General features: G+C 43.5%; 1 protein-coding gene across 16 annotated transcripts in view; it reads left to right on the forward strand.

The window, feature by feature from the left end:
- The window catches only part of DTNB (dystrobrevin beta), a 387,737-nt gene that overhangs the window by 143,204 nt on the left and 232,439 nt on the right, over positions 1–12,094 (forward strand). The gene's annotated exons all lie outside the window — the stretch shown is intronic.

The raw sequence follows: 12,094 nt of genomic DNA on the forward strand, positions 1-12,094 counted from the left end.
CCAAGAATGTGATAATCTAAGATACCTGGGCAGTAAAGTTTAGAAAAATAGTACAACAGACAACTAGATGATGAGCACATCCCAAGTTATAGCTAGTAATTCAAGGTCTGGAAAACAGGATGTCACCGGTGGGATGATTTTGTAGCAACCCTGATAACACCAAGCCTGATGCTGCAGCCACCCTCTGTCTTAGTCCACAAGTTGTGACCTGCTTGAAGCAGGGTGGCCAGTGCCATAAGATTGGCATCAGTCTCTAAACAGTTAACTAAGATTACAAAACTCAGAATTCGGCTGTCTGCGCCTTTAAACAAACAAGAAAAATGCCAAGACAAGCACTTCAGGGCAGGGCCCTGACCTGGCCCTTGGGTTCTGTGCTAGCACTGAGGAGCTTCTCTTCTGTCCCAGTCTCACCCAGCGCTACCCCTGAGAAGTAGCAGGCAAGCATTCTTAACTGCACTGCTGGCTCCTGATTATTCAGTGTCTCCTCCTGGCCCTTCTAAGCTCTGGAGGACTAAGTCTTGTTGGTAGCCTGATCTGAGTAGGTTTTTCTTGAGCACAGGGCGTAGACACCTCCAGCAGGGGACAAAGAAGGCATGGTAGACCCCATCACACAGGTCTTGTGGCGTGAGATTTATGAAGCTAAATCTGTTTAGTTTATTCAAGAGAAGATTGAAAATGACTTGATCATGACCTGCATATACCTATACATGGAGAAAAGATTTCTAATAGTAGATGGCTCTTTAATTTAGAAGAAAAAGGCATAATGATATCCAATATTTGGAAGCAGAAGCTAAACAAATTCAGACTGGAAATAAGATGAATATTTTTAGCAGTGAGGGTAAATATCTATTTGGTCAGTTTACTTAGAGAGCTGGTGGAATCTCCATTCACTTTCTCTTTAAATCAAGACCAGATGTCATTCTAAAAGGTATGTTATGGCTCAAACAGTGGGCTTGATTGAAATTACTTGCTGAGGTTCTATGGTCCATGTTTGCAGGAGGTCAGATGAGATCATCAGAATGGCCCATTCTGGCCATAAAAATCTATGAATGTATAATCACTTTTTGATGGTGAACGCAATCATTTAGATTATCCTACGTGGGCTAAGTGGAAGAAATCAGTTTCAAGTTGCAATTAAATGAACAGGGTGGACATTAATCATACTGGTTTAAAGAGGGAATTCCAGGCATAGAATCATAGAAGATTAAGCCTCTAAGGATGGAGATTCCACCACCTCCCTAGGTAACCCCGTTCCAGTGCTTCACCACCCTCCTAATGAAATAGTTTTTCCTAATTGTGACAGGTTCGGTCACAGAGACCTCCTTGAGGCTGTCACCTGATGTAATGGAATTACCTCTGAGCCCGTTTTCCACTGCCCGCTTGGAAATTCAGAACCCTACCTTGTTGAGCCAGACACACTAGTCTGCTGCAACACAGACCCAGGTCTGGTCCACGCCCCCAAAGCTGCAGATTTTAACCAAAAACTGCTCAGCAAGTCACCTATCTCCAGCACCCAGACACCCTGTTCCCAATAGGATCCAAACCCCAGATAAATCCATTTTACTCTGTATAAACCTTATACGGGGTAAACTCATAAATTTTCCTCCCTCTATAAAACTGAGAGGGAGATATGCACAGCTGTTTGATCCCCCAGGTATCAATAACTTACTCTGGGTAAATTAATAAACAAAAGTGATTTTATTAAGTATAAAAAGTAGTGTTTAAGTGGTTTCAAGTAATAACAGACAGAACAAAGTAAGTTACCAAGCAAAATAAAAACAAAACATGCAAGTCTAATACATTTAAGAAATGGAATACAGGTAAATCTCACCCTCAGAGATGTTCCAATAAGCTTCTTTCACAGACTAGACTCCTTAGTCTGAGACTAATCCTTTCCCCTCGTACAGTTCTTGTTAATTCCAGCCCCCTTTGCTCTGTCCCACCCCCTTTTATAGCTTTGGCACCAGGCGGGAATCTTTTGTCTGTCTGGGTACCCACCCCTCCTTCAGAATAGAAAAGCACCAGGTTAAGATGGATTCCTGTACCAGGTGACATGATCACATGTCACTGTAAGACCTCATTCTCCATTCTTTCAGGGCTGGCCTGCACTTACCCAGGAAGGTTTGTGAGTAAACAGAGCCATTAGAGACCAATTGTCCTAGTTAATGGGAGGCATCAAGATTCCAAGCCACCATTAATGGTCCACACTTTGCATAGTTACAATAGGACTTTGGAGTAATACTTCATATTTCTAGCTTCAGATGGAGTGCAACATCACACTAATATCCAACCTAGACCTCCCCCATCGTAATTTGAGACCATTGCTTCTTTTTCTGTTATCTGCCAGCACTGAGAACAGCTGAGCTCCATCCTCTTTGAAGCCCCCCTTCAGGTAGGCTGCTATCAAATTCCCCCTCACTCTTCTCTTCTGCAGACTAAATAAGCCCAGTTCCCTCAGCCTCTCCTCATAAGTCATGTGCCCCAGCCCCCTAAAAATTTTCATTGCCCTCCAGTGAACTCTCTCCAATTTGTCCACATTCTTTCTGTAGTGCGGAGCCCAAAACTGGATGCAATACTCCAGGTATGGCCTCACCAGTGCCAAATAGAGGGGAATATTCACTTCCCTTGATCTGCTGGCAATGCTCCTGCTAATGCAGCCCAATATACCATTGGCCTTCTTGGCAACAAAGGCACACTGTTGACTCTCATCCAGCTTCTTGTCCATTGTAATCCCCAGGTCCTTTTCTGCAGAATTGCTGCTTAGCTAGTCAGTCCCCAGCCTGTAGTGGTGCATGGGATTCTTCCTTCCTGAGTGCAGAACTGTGCACTTGTCCCCGTTGAACCTCATCAGATTTCTTTTGGCCCAATCCTCCAATTTGTCTAGGTCACTCTGGGCCCTATCCCTACCCTCCAGTGTATCTACCTCTCCCCCCCACCCCCTTAGTGTCATCTGCGAACTTGCTGAGGGTGCAATCCATCCCATCAGCCAGATCATTAATGAAGATGTTGAACAAAACTGACCCCTTGTGCACTCCACTTGATACTGGCTGCCAGCTAGCTATTGAGTCATTGATCCCTACCTGTTGAGCCTGACAATCTAGCCAGCTTTCTATCCACTTTATAGTCCATTCGTCCAATCCATAGTTTTTTTAACTTGCTGTCAAGAATACTGTGGGAGACCGTATCAAAAGCTTTGCTAAAGTCAGGATATATCACGTCCACCGCTTTCCCCATATTCACAGAGCCAGTTATCTCATCATAGAAGGCAATCAAGTTGGTCAGGCATGTCTTGCCGTTGGTGAATCCATGTTGATTGTTCCTGATCACCTTTCTCTCCTGCAAGTGCTTTAAAATGGTTTCCTTGAGGACCTGCTCTATGATTTTTCCAGGGACTGAGGTAAGGCTGACTGGTCTGTAGTTCCCTGGGTTCTCCTTCTTCCCTTTTTTAAAGATGGGCACTATATTTGCCTTTTTCCAATCCTCCGATCGCCACGAGTTTTCAAAGATAATGGCCAATGGCTCTGCAATCCCATCAGCCAATTCCCTCAGCACCCTCGGATGCATTAGATCTGGACCCATGGATTTGTGCATGTCCAGCTTTTCTAAATAGTCCTTAACCTGTTCTTTCATCACTGAGGGCTGCTTGTCTCCTCCCCATACTGTGTTGCCCAGGACAGCAGTGTGGGAGCTGCCCTTGTCTGTGAAGACTGAGGCAAAAAAAGCATTGAGTACTTCAGCTTTTTCCACATCATCTGTCACTAGGTTGCCTCCCCCATTCATTAAGGGTCCCACACTTTCCCTGACCTTTTTCTTGTTGCTAACATACCTGTAGAAACCCTTCTTGTTACCCTTCACATCCCTTGCTAGCTGCAACTCCAATTATGCCTTGGCCTTCCTGATTACACCCCTGCATGCTCAATTTTTATATTTTTATACTCCTCCCTAGTCATCTGACCAAGTTTCCACTTCTTGTTAGCTTCCTTTTTGTGTTTAAGCTCACCGAAGATTTAGTTAAAATTGAATACACCTCTGCCCCGATATAACGCGACCCGATATAACACGAATTTGGTTATAATGCAGTAAAGCGGTGCTCTGGCGGGGGTGGGGGGGCTGCACACTCCAGCAGGTCAAAGCAAGTTCGATATAACACAGTTTCACCTATAACGCAGTAAGATGTTTTGGCTCCCGAGGACAGTGTTATATCGGGGCAGAGGTGTAGTTAGGTATTGATACACATTTCAATCCTAATAGCCACAACATGAATTTTCATAGAATAACTCATTTGCAATAAAATAAATAAATAAATAAAATAAAATAAAAATAAAACCTTTCTAAGTGCAAAAACTTGGAAATTAACAGTTAAGAACTGCAGCTACTTCAGTCATGTCCTATATTTCTTCTTCACTTACTGTGAACCCCATGTAAGTTACAATCTCGCCACCCTTTAAATTGTTTCTTTTTATAGACTGCATAATTACATGTAAAGAACAATATATTAGGATAAGATGCTGACAGTTTAATCACTTTATTTTATTCATGTGAAACTAAATATGTTTATTCATCTAATACATTTACTAACCCGCACCAAAAAAATAAAAGGCTATTTTGAGCAAGGCGAAGAGAAAAAATACAGTTGAAACAGCTGTCCCTAGTTCCGCTAGTGTGTGGAAGCAGCTCACACACTGCCCGGCATGACACACAGACTGGTGCGTGGAAGGAATTTCTTGTGGAAGTGTGCGAGCCGCTTGCACGCACTAGCACCAGAGGTGGATTAAGCTTTTGTGGGGCCCTGGGCCAGAGCAAGTGGGGGCCACTCCTGACCCCTTCTGCCTGCAGTTCCCCACTCTCCCTGCTCCTCCTGGGGAAATGGGATCGGGACATGGGGGCTAGCCTTGCCCTCCCCCGCCACCCGGTGCTCCTGCTGGAGAGGAGGATCAGGGTGGGGGCCTTCCCCCATCCCTGGCAGGAGTGTCAGGTGGATAGAGGAGGTTATGGCATAGGGCGCCCATTTTTCCAGGGGCCCCTGGGCATGGACCCCATTGGCCCAGTGGCAAATCCGCCACTGACTAACATGACCAGGGAGAGCTGCCAATGAGTCTGGGGCCCGCCCCGGGGCCGGGGCTGCGGGCAGTACAGCCATGCCAGAGGAGCTGCTGGTGGAGGGTGCTGGCTCCTGGGAGTGGTGGCTCAACATGCTGCTGCTTTCACCAGTGCAGTTCCTGGCAGAGCCGTGCAGCGCCGCAGATACCGATTTATATCCGTGGATATACATTTTGTATCTGCACAGGCCTACTGATTACAAAAATAAACGTTGATGGTGGCTTAGGTACAAGTGATCATAACTTGATCACATTTATAACGTGCGAGCAGGAATAAAGTCCAGACCAGTAATATATGTACTTGGTGCTTTAATAGGGCCACCCGATTGTATTCCACTGAAGGTTACGCATGTGCACCATGCGCCTGGAGTTGGAGAATTTGAAAGTAGTGTCTGTTAGTCTGCACATGCATCTTGGCTTGCCTCATGCGTCCATCTTAGGTGATAAAGGGTGGGGCAGACAGAGCACGTCTCCAGTTCCTTCTCTCCGACGCATTGTCCATATCTGTACTTTCACTGTTCTCGTCTCTGAAGCACTTTTAAAAAGAATAGTTGTATGTAGTTTTTATGAGTTTTACCAGTTTCATCTTAGTGCTAATAGTCAATAGTTGTAGTACTTGTTTTTAGATAGATTTTGGGGGTTTTCAACCTCCCCTCCAAACTGCACCTTCTGTACCAACATGTGGGTACCGGACTATGCCCAGGACTCCAAACTTCAAACTGTGTGCCTCCTGCCTGTGTTCATCTCGGTCAGTGACAACCATGAACATTGTTTCTACTGCCTGGGGGAAGCTCACATTGTGGCCAGACGAGTATTTGCCAGTTTTTCCCCAGCTGCACCCGAGAAGGAAGAGCTCTTTGCATCTGGAAGCCTCTCATGGAGCTTGCCATGAGACCTCACTCGGACTTAGGCCAGGGAACCCCCCTCATCAATCCTGATTCAGCGAGGAGTGAGCCTCCTGCTGCCATGTCCAACTCTGGTGCTGGTGGAACCACCCCCATGGACCTCACTGGGACCTAACTGGGAGGTAAGGAAGCGCACCCATAAGCATGGGACTGAGTCTTCCTCCAGATGAAAAAAGATAGATTCTCTTTCCACTAGTTCGGCCCAAGGGTTACAAGAGCACGTGCTAAGCCCCATAGATACAAGAAAAAGACCCACAAGCAATAGGATCCAGCAATTTGGGGCACTGATCCATCGGTACTGCCATCATCGGCACCCCACAAGACATCAGATGGGTGTTGAATGTCATCCACCATGGTTATACGATCGAGTTTATCATGCTTTGTCCTTCAAAACCCTGCTTCTTGTCCCCCTTTGGGGACCACTGTCATGACAGTATTTTCGCCCAAGAGGTGAATGTGTTACAATGGGGAGCAATAGAACACATTCCTCCCGTTATATCAGCGAATATCAGAGATTCTACTCAACCTACTTCCTGGTACCCAAGAAGAAAGGCAGGTGGAGACCAATCCTCAATCTCTGACATCACAGTTGCTTCATCCGCAAAATCAAGTTTTATATGGTCACTCTGGCAGCAATAATTCCATCCTTAGAGAAAGGCACGTGGTTTATAGCTGTCAATATAAAGGACACTTACTTTCACATCAATATTCATCCTGCCCCCAGATATTTCCTGAGATTCACATTGGACACCGAACATTTCCAATATAGAGTGCTCCGCTTCAGAATAGCCGCTGCTCCCTGTCTTCACCAAAGTATTTTCCATTGTAGTAGTTTGTCAGACATTATGGTGTCCTCGTGTTTCCATATCTCGATGATTTGCACCTTTCCGCAAGTTCTAGACAAGATGCCCACACGTCAACTTGGTGTTACTCAATCTCCTTTCTTCCCTTGGAGTGAGCGTCAATGTTGAAAAATTGATTCTCGACCCTATGCTGTCTCTGGACTTTATCGGGGCTACCATAAGTTCGGTCACATCATGATCTTACTTGCCTGCAGACAGGTTCCAGACCATGATCAGATGACAATTTTGGTAGGCTGTCCATCAATCATTAGTCAAGTAGGACTCCGTTTATCCATTTCCAAGTAAATAGATAACTGCTTCTTAGCCACCAAGAATGAAACCATGTGAACAATCACTTGAAGAAAGAATGGTTACATATCCAATGGTAACTGTGGTTCTTTGAGATGCATTGTCCACAGATTCCTTGACCCACCCTCCTCATTACTACTACAGAGTTTTGTAACACCTGGATTTTATAGGTGTGAAGGAAATGAGGGCTGATTGGGCTCACTCCACCCTTTTTGTCTGGAGGAAGGGAAAGGGAGGGCACCTAGGTCAGAGCCACAACCCCAGAGAGTTACTGGGTTATACAGTATCAAAATGGCAATATACAAAAACCTGTAGGAGAACACTTCAATCTCCCTGAACACACAATAGCAGATTTGAAGGTAGCCCTCCTGCAGCTAAAAAACTTCAGGACCAGACTTCAAAGAGAAACGGCTGAGCTTCAGTTCATTTGCAAATTTGACACCATCAGCTCAGGATTAAGCAAAGACTGTGAATGGCTAGCCAGCTACAAAAGCAGTTTCTCCTCCCTTGGTGTTCACACCTCAACTGCTAGTAGAGGGCCTCACCCTCCCTGATTGAACTAACTTTGTTATCTCCAGACTGATTCTTGCCTGCATATTTATACCTCCCTCTGGAAATTTCCATTACATGCATCTGACAAAGTGGGTATTCACCCGTGAAAGCTTACCCTCCAAAACGTCTGTTAGTCTATAAGGTGCCACAGGACTTTTTGTTGGGTTATACAGGATATTGTGAATGGCATATTACAAATATGCAAGTTCAGGTAGATATGTCTAGAGTATTTTTATAAGGAAAAGTCCCATTGATGAAGAAATAAACTGGTGTTTATGCTTAGCTGAATAATATTTTACTTAGTTACAATTTCAAAGACTTCTGGAATATTTTGACTTTTTGTTGTTGTTGGGACCTATTAATTGTGAGTGCTCAGCTTGTCTGAAAATCAGGCCATTGACATTAGAAAATGTATTTAAACATGGGTGATGTTGTTATTAAAAAAAAGCTTTTGTTTTGCCTGCTGCAGTAAGGTAGTCAAGATGTTACCCCTTTGTGGTGAGTATATTCTATGTCAGAAGAACAATTTCTGAAATTGCTGAAACCAGCTAAAAAGCTGTAGCCTTTGGAAGGCTCCTTTCCAGTGCAGTAATGCCTTGTTCTTTCTAAAACACTTTCTATTTCAGAAGAAGAATAGAATATTTATTATTTATAGAGCATTCTAATCCAACTGCCTCTGAGAATCTATTAACAATATAACTAAAAATAAATTTAGTTGTTTATTTGTACTGTGATAGTGTCTTGGGCCCTGATGAGGACCCCATTATATTAGTCACTGTACAAACACATAAGAAAAAGAGTCCCTGTCCTGAGAAGCTCACTGTCCTAAGTAATTTAGAGTTTGCCTGTGCTGGACTTCTTATAGCTGCAATAGGGTCCTATGAGCATTTTTCTCTCTTAGAAACCCTTATTTTGTATTATTAACTCACTTACTGTCCCCTATAAAATCTTTTAAAGGTGACTTGCAAATCATTCTATAAAATTCTTAATCGTAATGATATTGGCCAGATGCCCTGAAAACCAAGTGAAAAGAGGAGCATATTCAGTACAATTTTAAATAGTTTCTTCCCCCAGCAGAGGGCAAACTGTGTCCATGCTCAAATAAATACAAGAGCTGTGTTAGACTTCATGTGAAATATGTTTGCAGTGTTGTAGCTGTGTTGGTCCCAGGATATTAGAGGGACAACGTGAGTGAGGTAATATCTTTTATTGGACCAACATTTTTGGTAAAAGAGACACATTTTCTAGTGACAGAGCTCTTCTTCCAGTCTGGGAAAGATACTCAGGGCTTATCTTCACATAGAGTGCTACGGTGGCGCAGCTGCACTGGTGCACTGCTGTAGTGCTTTTGAGAAGATGCTACTATGCCGACGGAAGAGCGTCTCCTGTTGGCATAGTTAATTCACCTCCCTGAGAGGTGGTAGCTCTGTTGTCAGGTGAAGCTCTCCTGTCGACATAGCGCTGTCTATACAGGAGGTTAGGCCGGTATAACAACGTTGCTTAGGGGTGTGGATTTTTCACACTCCTGAGTGACATAGTTATACTGATATAGGTCTGCAGTGTAGACCTGGCCTCAGAGTGTCACAGCTATATACAAGGTGGAATAGATTGTTTGGCATAAGTAGTTAATGCATATTCTAAGAGACCATTCAAGGTGAAGTGGCCCATTGACACCTCTCCAGTTATAGGACAAAAAAGGGGGGGTTAGGTTTCAGATTGTTGTAATAAACCATAAATTGAGTTTTTATTAAGTCCATCATTTTAATGTCTATCAAAGTTATGAATGTAAGCTCATAGGCTCATCTTCTGAAGGTGCTGTGCAGATTTCCTTTGAGGACGAGGACAGAAAGGTCAGATATAGAGTGATCATTTTGTGAAAAGTGTTCACCCATGGGTGAGATGATGTTTTTGTCTTTTATCATTTTTCTCTGTGAGTTCATTCAAAAGTGTAGTGTTTGTCTGGTTTCACCCACGTAGTTGTTATTGGGGTATTTAGTGCACTGGATGAGATACACCACATGTTGTGCTAGGTGTGTGTAGGACCCAGGGATCTTAAAAAAGTGTGTTGTGGGAGTACTGATCATCATAGCAGCAGATATATGGTCTGCAGGTTTTGCATCCTTTGTTCTGGTAGGGTGTGGTGCCATTTTGAGTTAGTGTGTCCTAGTCTGTAGCAAGCTTGCTTCTGATGATGAGGTTTGAAACCTGTCACAGGTTCTCCTACCACACTGGTGTCTCCTGCTGGCTGTTTCGGGAATTAGCTCTGGTCAGCGGGTGTGCCCTCTGGTGGTGTTGGCTCTTCCGTCCTCGTCTCCACCTGCAGACCCACTGCAGTTCCAGTCTCACTGCCTCTGCTTCGTGGCACAGCCGTCCGGCTGTGTCATAATCCAGGTTCCCCAAGAAGCAGAAGCAGAAAGCCTGCTAAACAACCAGTAGGGCCACTGGACAATCGAGATGCTAAAGGAGCACTCAAGGACGATAAGGACATTGTGGAGAAACTAAATGAATTCTTTGCATCGATCTTAACGACTGAGGATGTGAGGGAGATTCCCAAACCTGTGCCATTCTTTTTAGGTAACACATCTGAGGAAATTATTAGAGAGGTTTTTTTGGAACAATTTGAAAAAAAAAAATAAACTAAGTCACTGGGAGTCAGGTATACACACAAAGATTTCGGAAAAGGAACTTAAATGAAATAAAGAGCCTGTGGTGTGTTGTATTTAAAAAAATTTAAATTCAAAAAACCAAATGACTAGAGGATAGCTAATGTGGCGCCAATTTTTAAAAAGGGCTCCAGAGGTGATCCTGGCAATTATAGGCCAGTAAGCCTGACTTCAGTACTGGACAAATGGGTTGAAACTATAATAAAGAACAAAATTGTCAGACACATAGATGAACATAATTTGTTGGGGAAGAATCAACATGGTGTTGTAAAGGGAAATCATGCCTCATCAATCTACCAGAATTCTTTGAGGGGGGTCAACAAGCATGTGGACGAAGGGGATCCAGTGGATTTAGTGTACTTAGATTTTCAGGAAGCCTTTGACAAGGTCTCTCACCAAAGGCTCTTAAACAAAGTACACTTTCATGGGGTAAGAGGGAAAGTCCTCTCATGGATTGGTCAACTGGTTAACAGGAAAAAAAAGGATAGGAATAAATGGTCAGTTTTCAGAATGGAGAGAAGTAAATGGTTGTGTCCCCCAGTGGCCAGTCCTATTCAACATATATTCATAAATGATCTGGAAGAAGGGATAAACAGTGAAGTGGCAAAATTTGCAGAAGATACAAAACTACTCAAGCCAGTTAAGTCCAAAGCAGACTGTGAAGTGCTACAAAAGGATCTCACAAAACTGGGTGACTGCGCAACAAAATGGCAGATGAAATTCAATGTTGATAAATGCAAAGTAATGCACATTGGATAACATAATCCCAACTAGACATATAAAATGATGGGGTCTAAATTAGCTGTTACCACTCAAGAAAGAGATCTTGGAGTCATTATGGATAGTTCTCTGAAAACATCCACTCAATATGCAGTGTCAATAAAAAAAAACAACAGAATGTTGGGAATCATTAGGAAAGGGATAGATAATAAGACAGAAAATACCATATTGCCTCTATATAAATCCATGGTACGCCCACCTCTTGAATACTGTGTGCAGATGTGGTATAGAACAGCTTCCGTATGAGGAGAGATTAATAAGACTGGGACTTTTCAGTTTGGGAAAGAGACGACTAATGGGGGATATGATAGAGCTCTATAAAATCATGACTAGTGTGGAGAAAGTAAATAAGGAAGTGTTATTTACTCCTTCTCATAACACAAGGATTAGGGGTCACCAAATGAAATTAATAGGGAGCAGGTTTAAAACAAACAAAAGGACGTATTTCTTCACAGAACACACAGACAAACCATGGGACTTTTTGCCAGTGGATGTTCTGAAGGCCAAGACTATAACAGGATTCAAAAAAGAGCTAGATAAGTTCATGGAGGATAGGTCCATCAATGGCTATTAGCCAGGATCAGCAGGGATGGTGTCGCTAGACTCTGTTTGCCAGAAGCTGGGAATGGGCGACGGGATGGATCACTTGATGATTCCCTGTTCTGTTCATTCCCTCTGGGGCACCTGGCATTGGCCACTGTTGGAAGACAGGATACTGAGCTACAATGACCTTTGGTCTGACCCAGTATGGCCGTTCTTCTCTATAATGACCTTTATCACAATTTCCACAAGACTGTTCTGAAGACAACTGTCCTAGTTAGAAAGAAAACTATAATTGTGGTCAAATAAGATTTTTTTCTGCATCTTTTTGTCATGAAAGATGCTTTTCACATATGTGGATGTGTGACACCAAACACCATACCCTATAGAGAGTGAAATGAAAT

This window comes from Mauremys reevesii, linkage group 3 (genome assembly GCF_016161935.1).
Source record: "Mauremys reevesii isolate NIE-2019 linkage group 3, ASM1616193v1, whole genome shotgun sequence".
Classification (NCBI taxonomy): domain Eukaryota; kingdom Metazoa; phylum Chordata; order Testudines; family Geoemydidae; genus Mauremys; species Mauremys reevesii.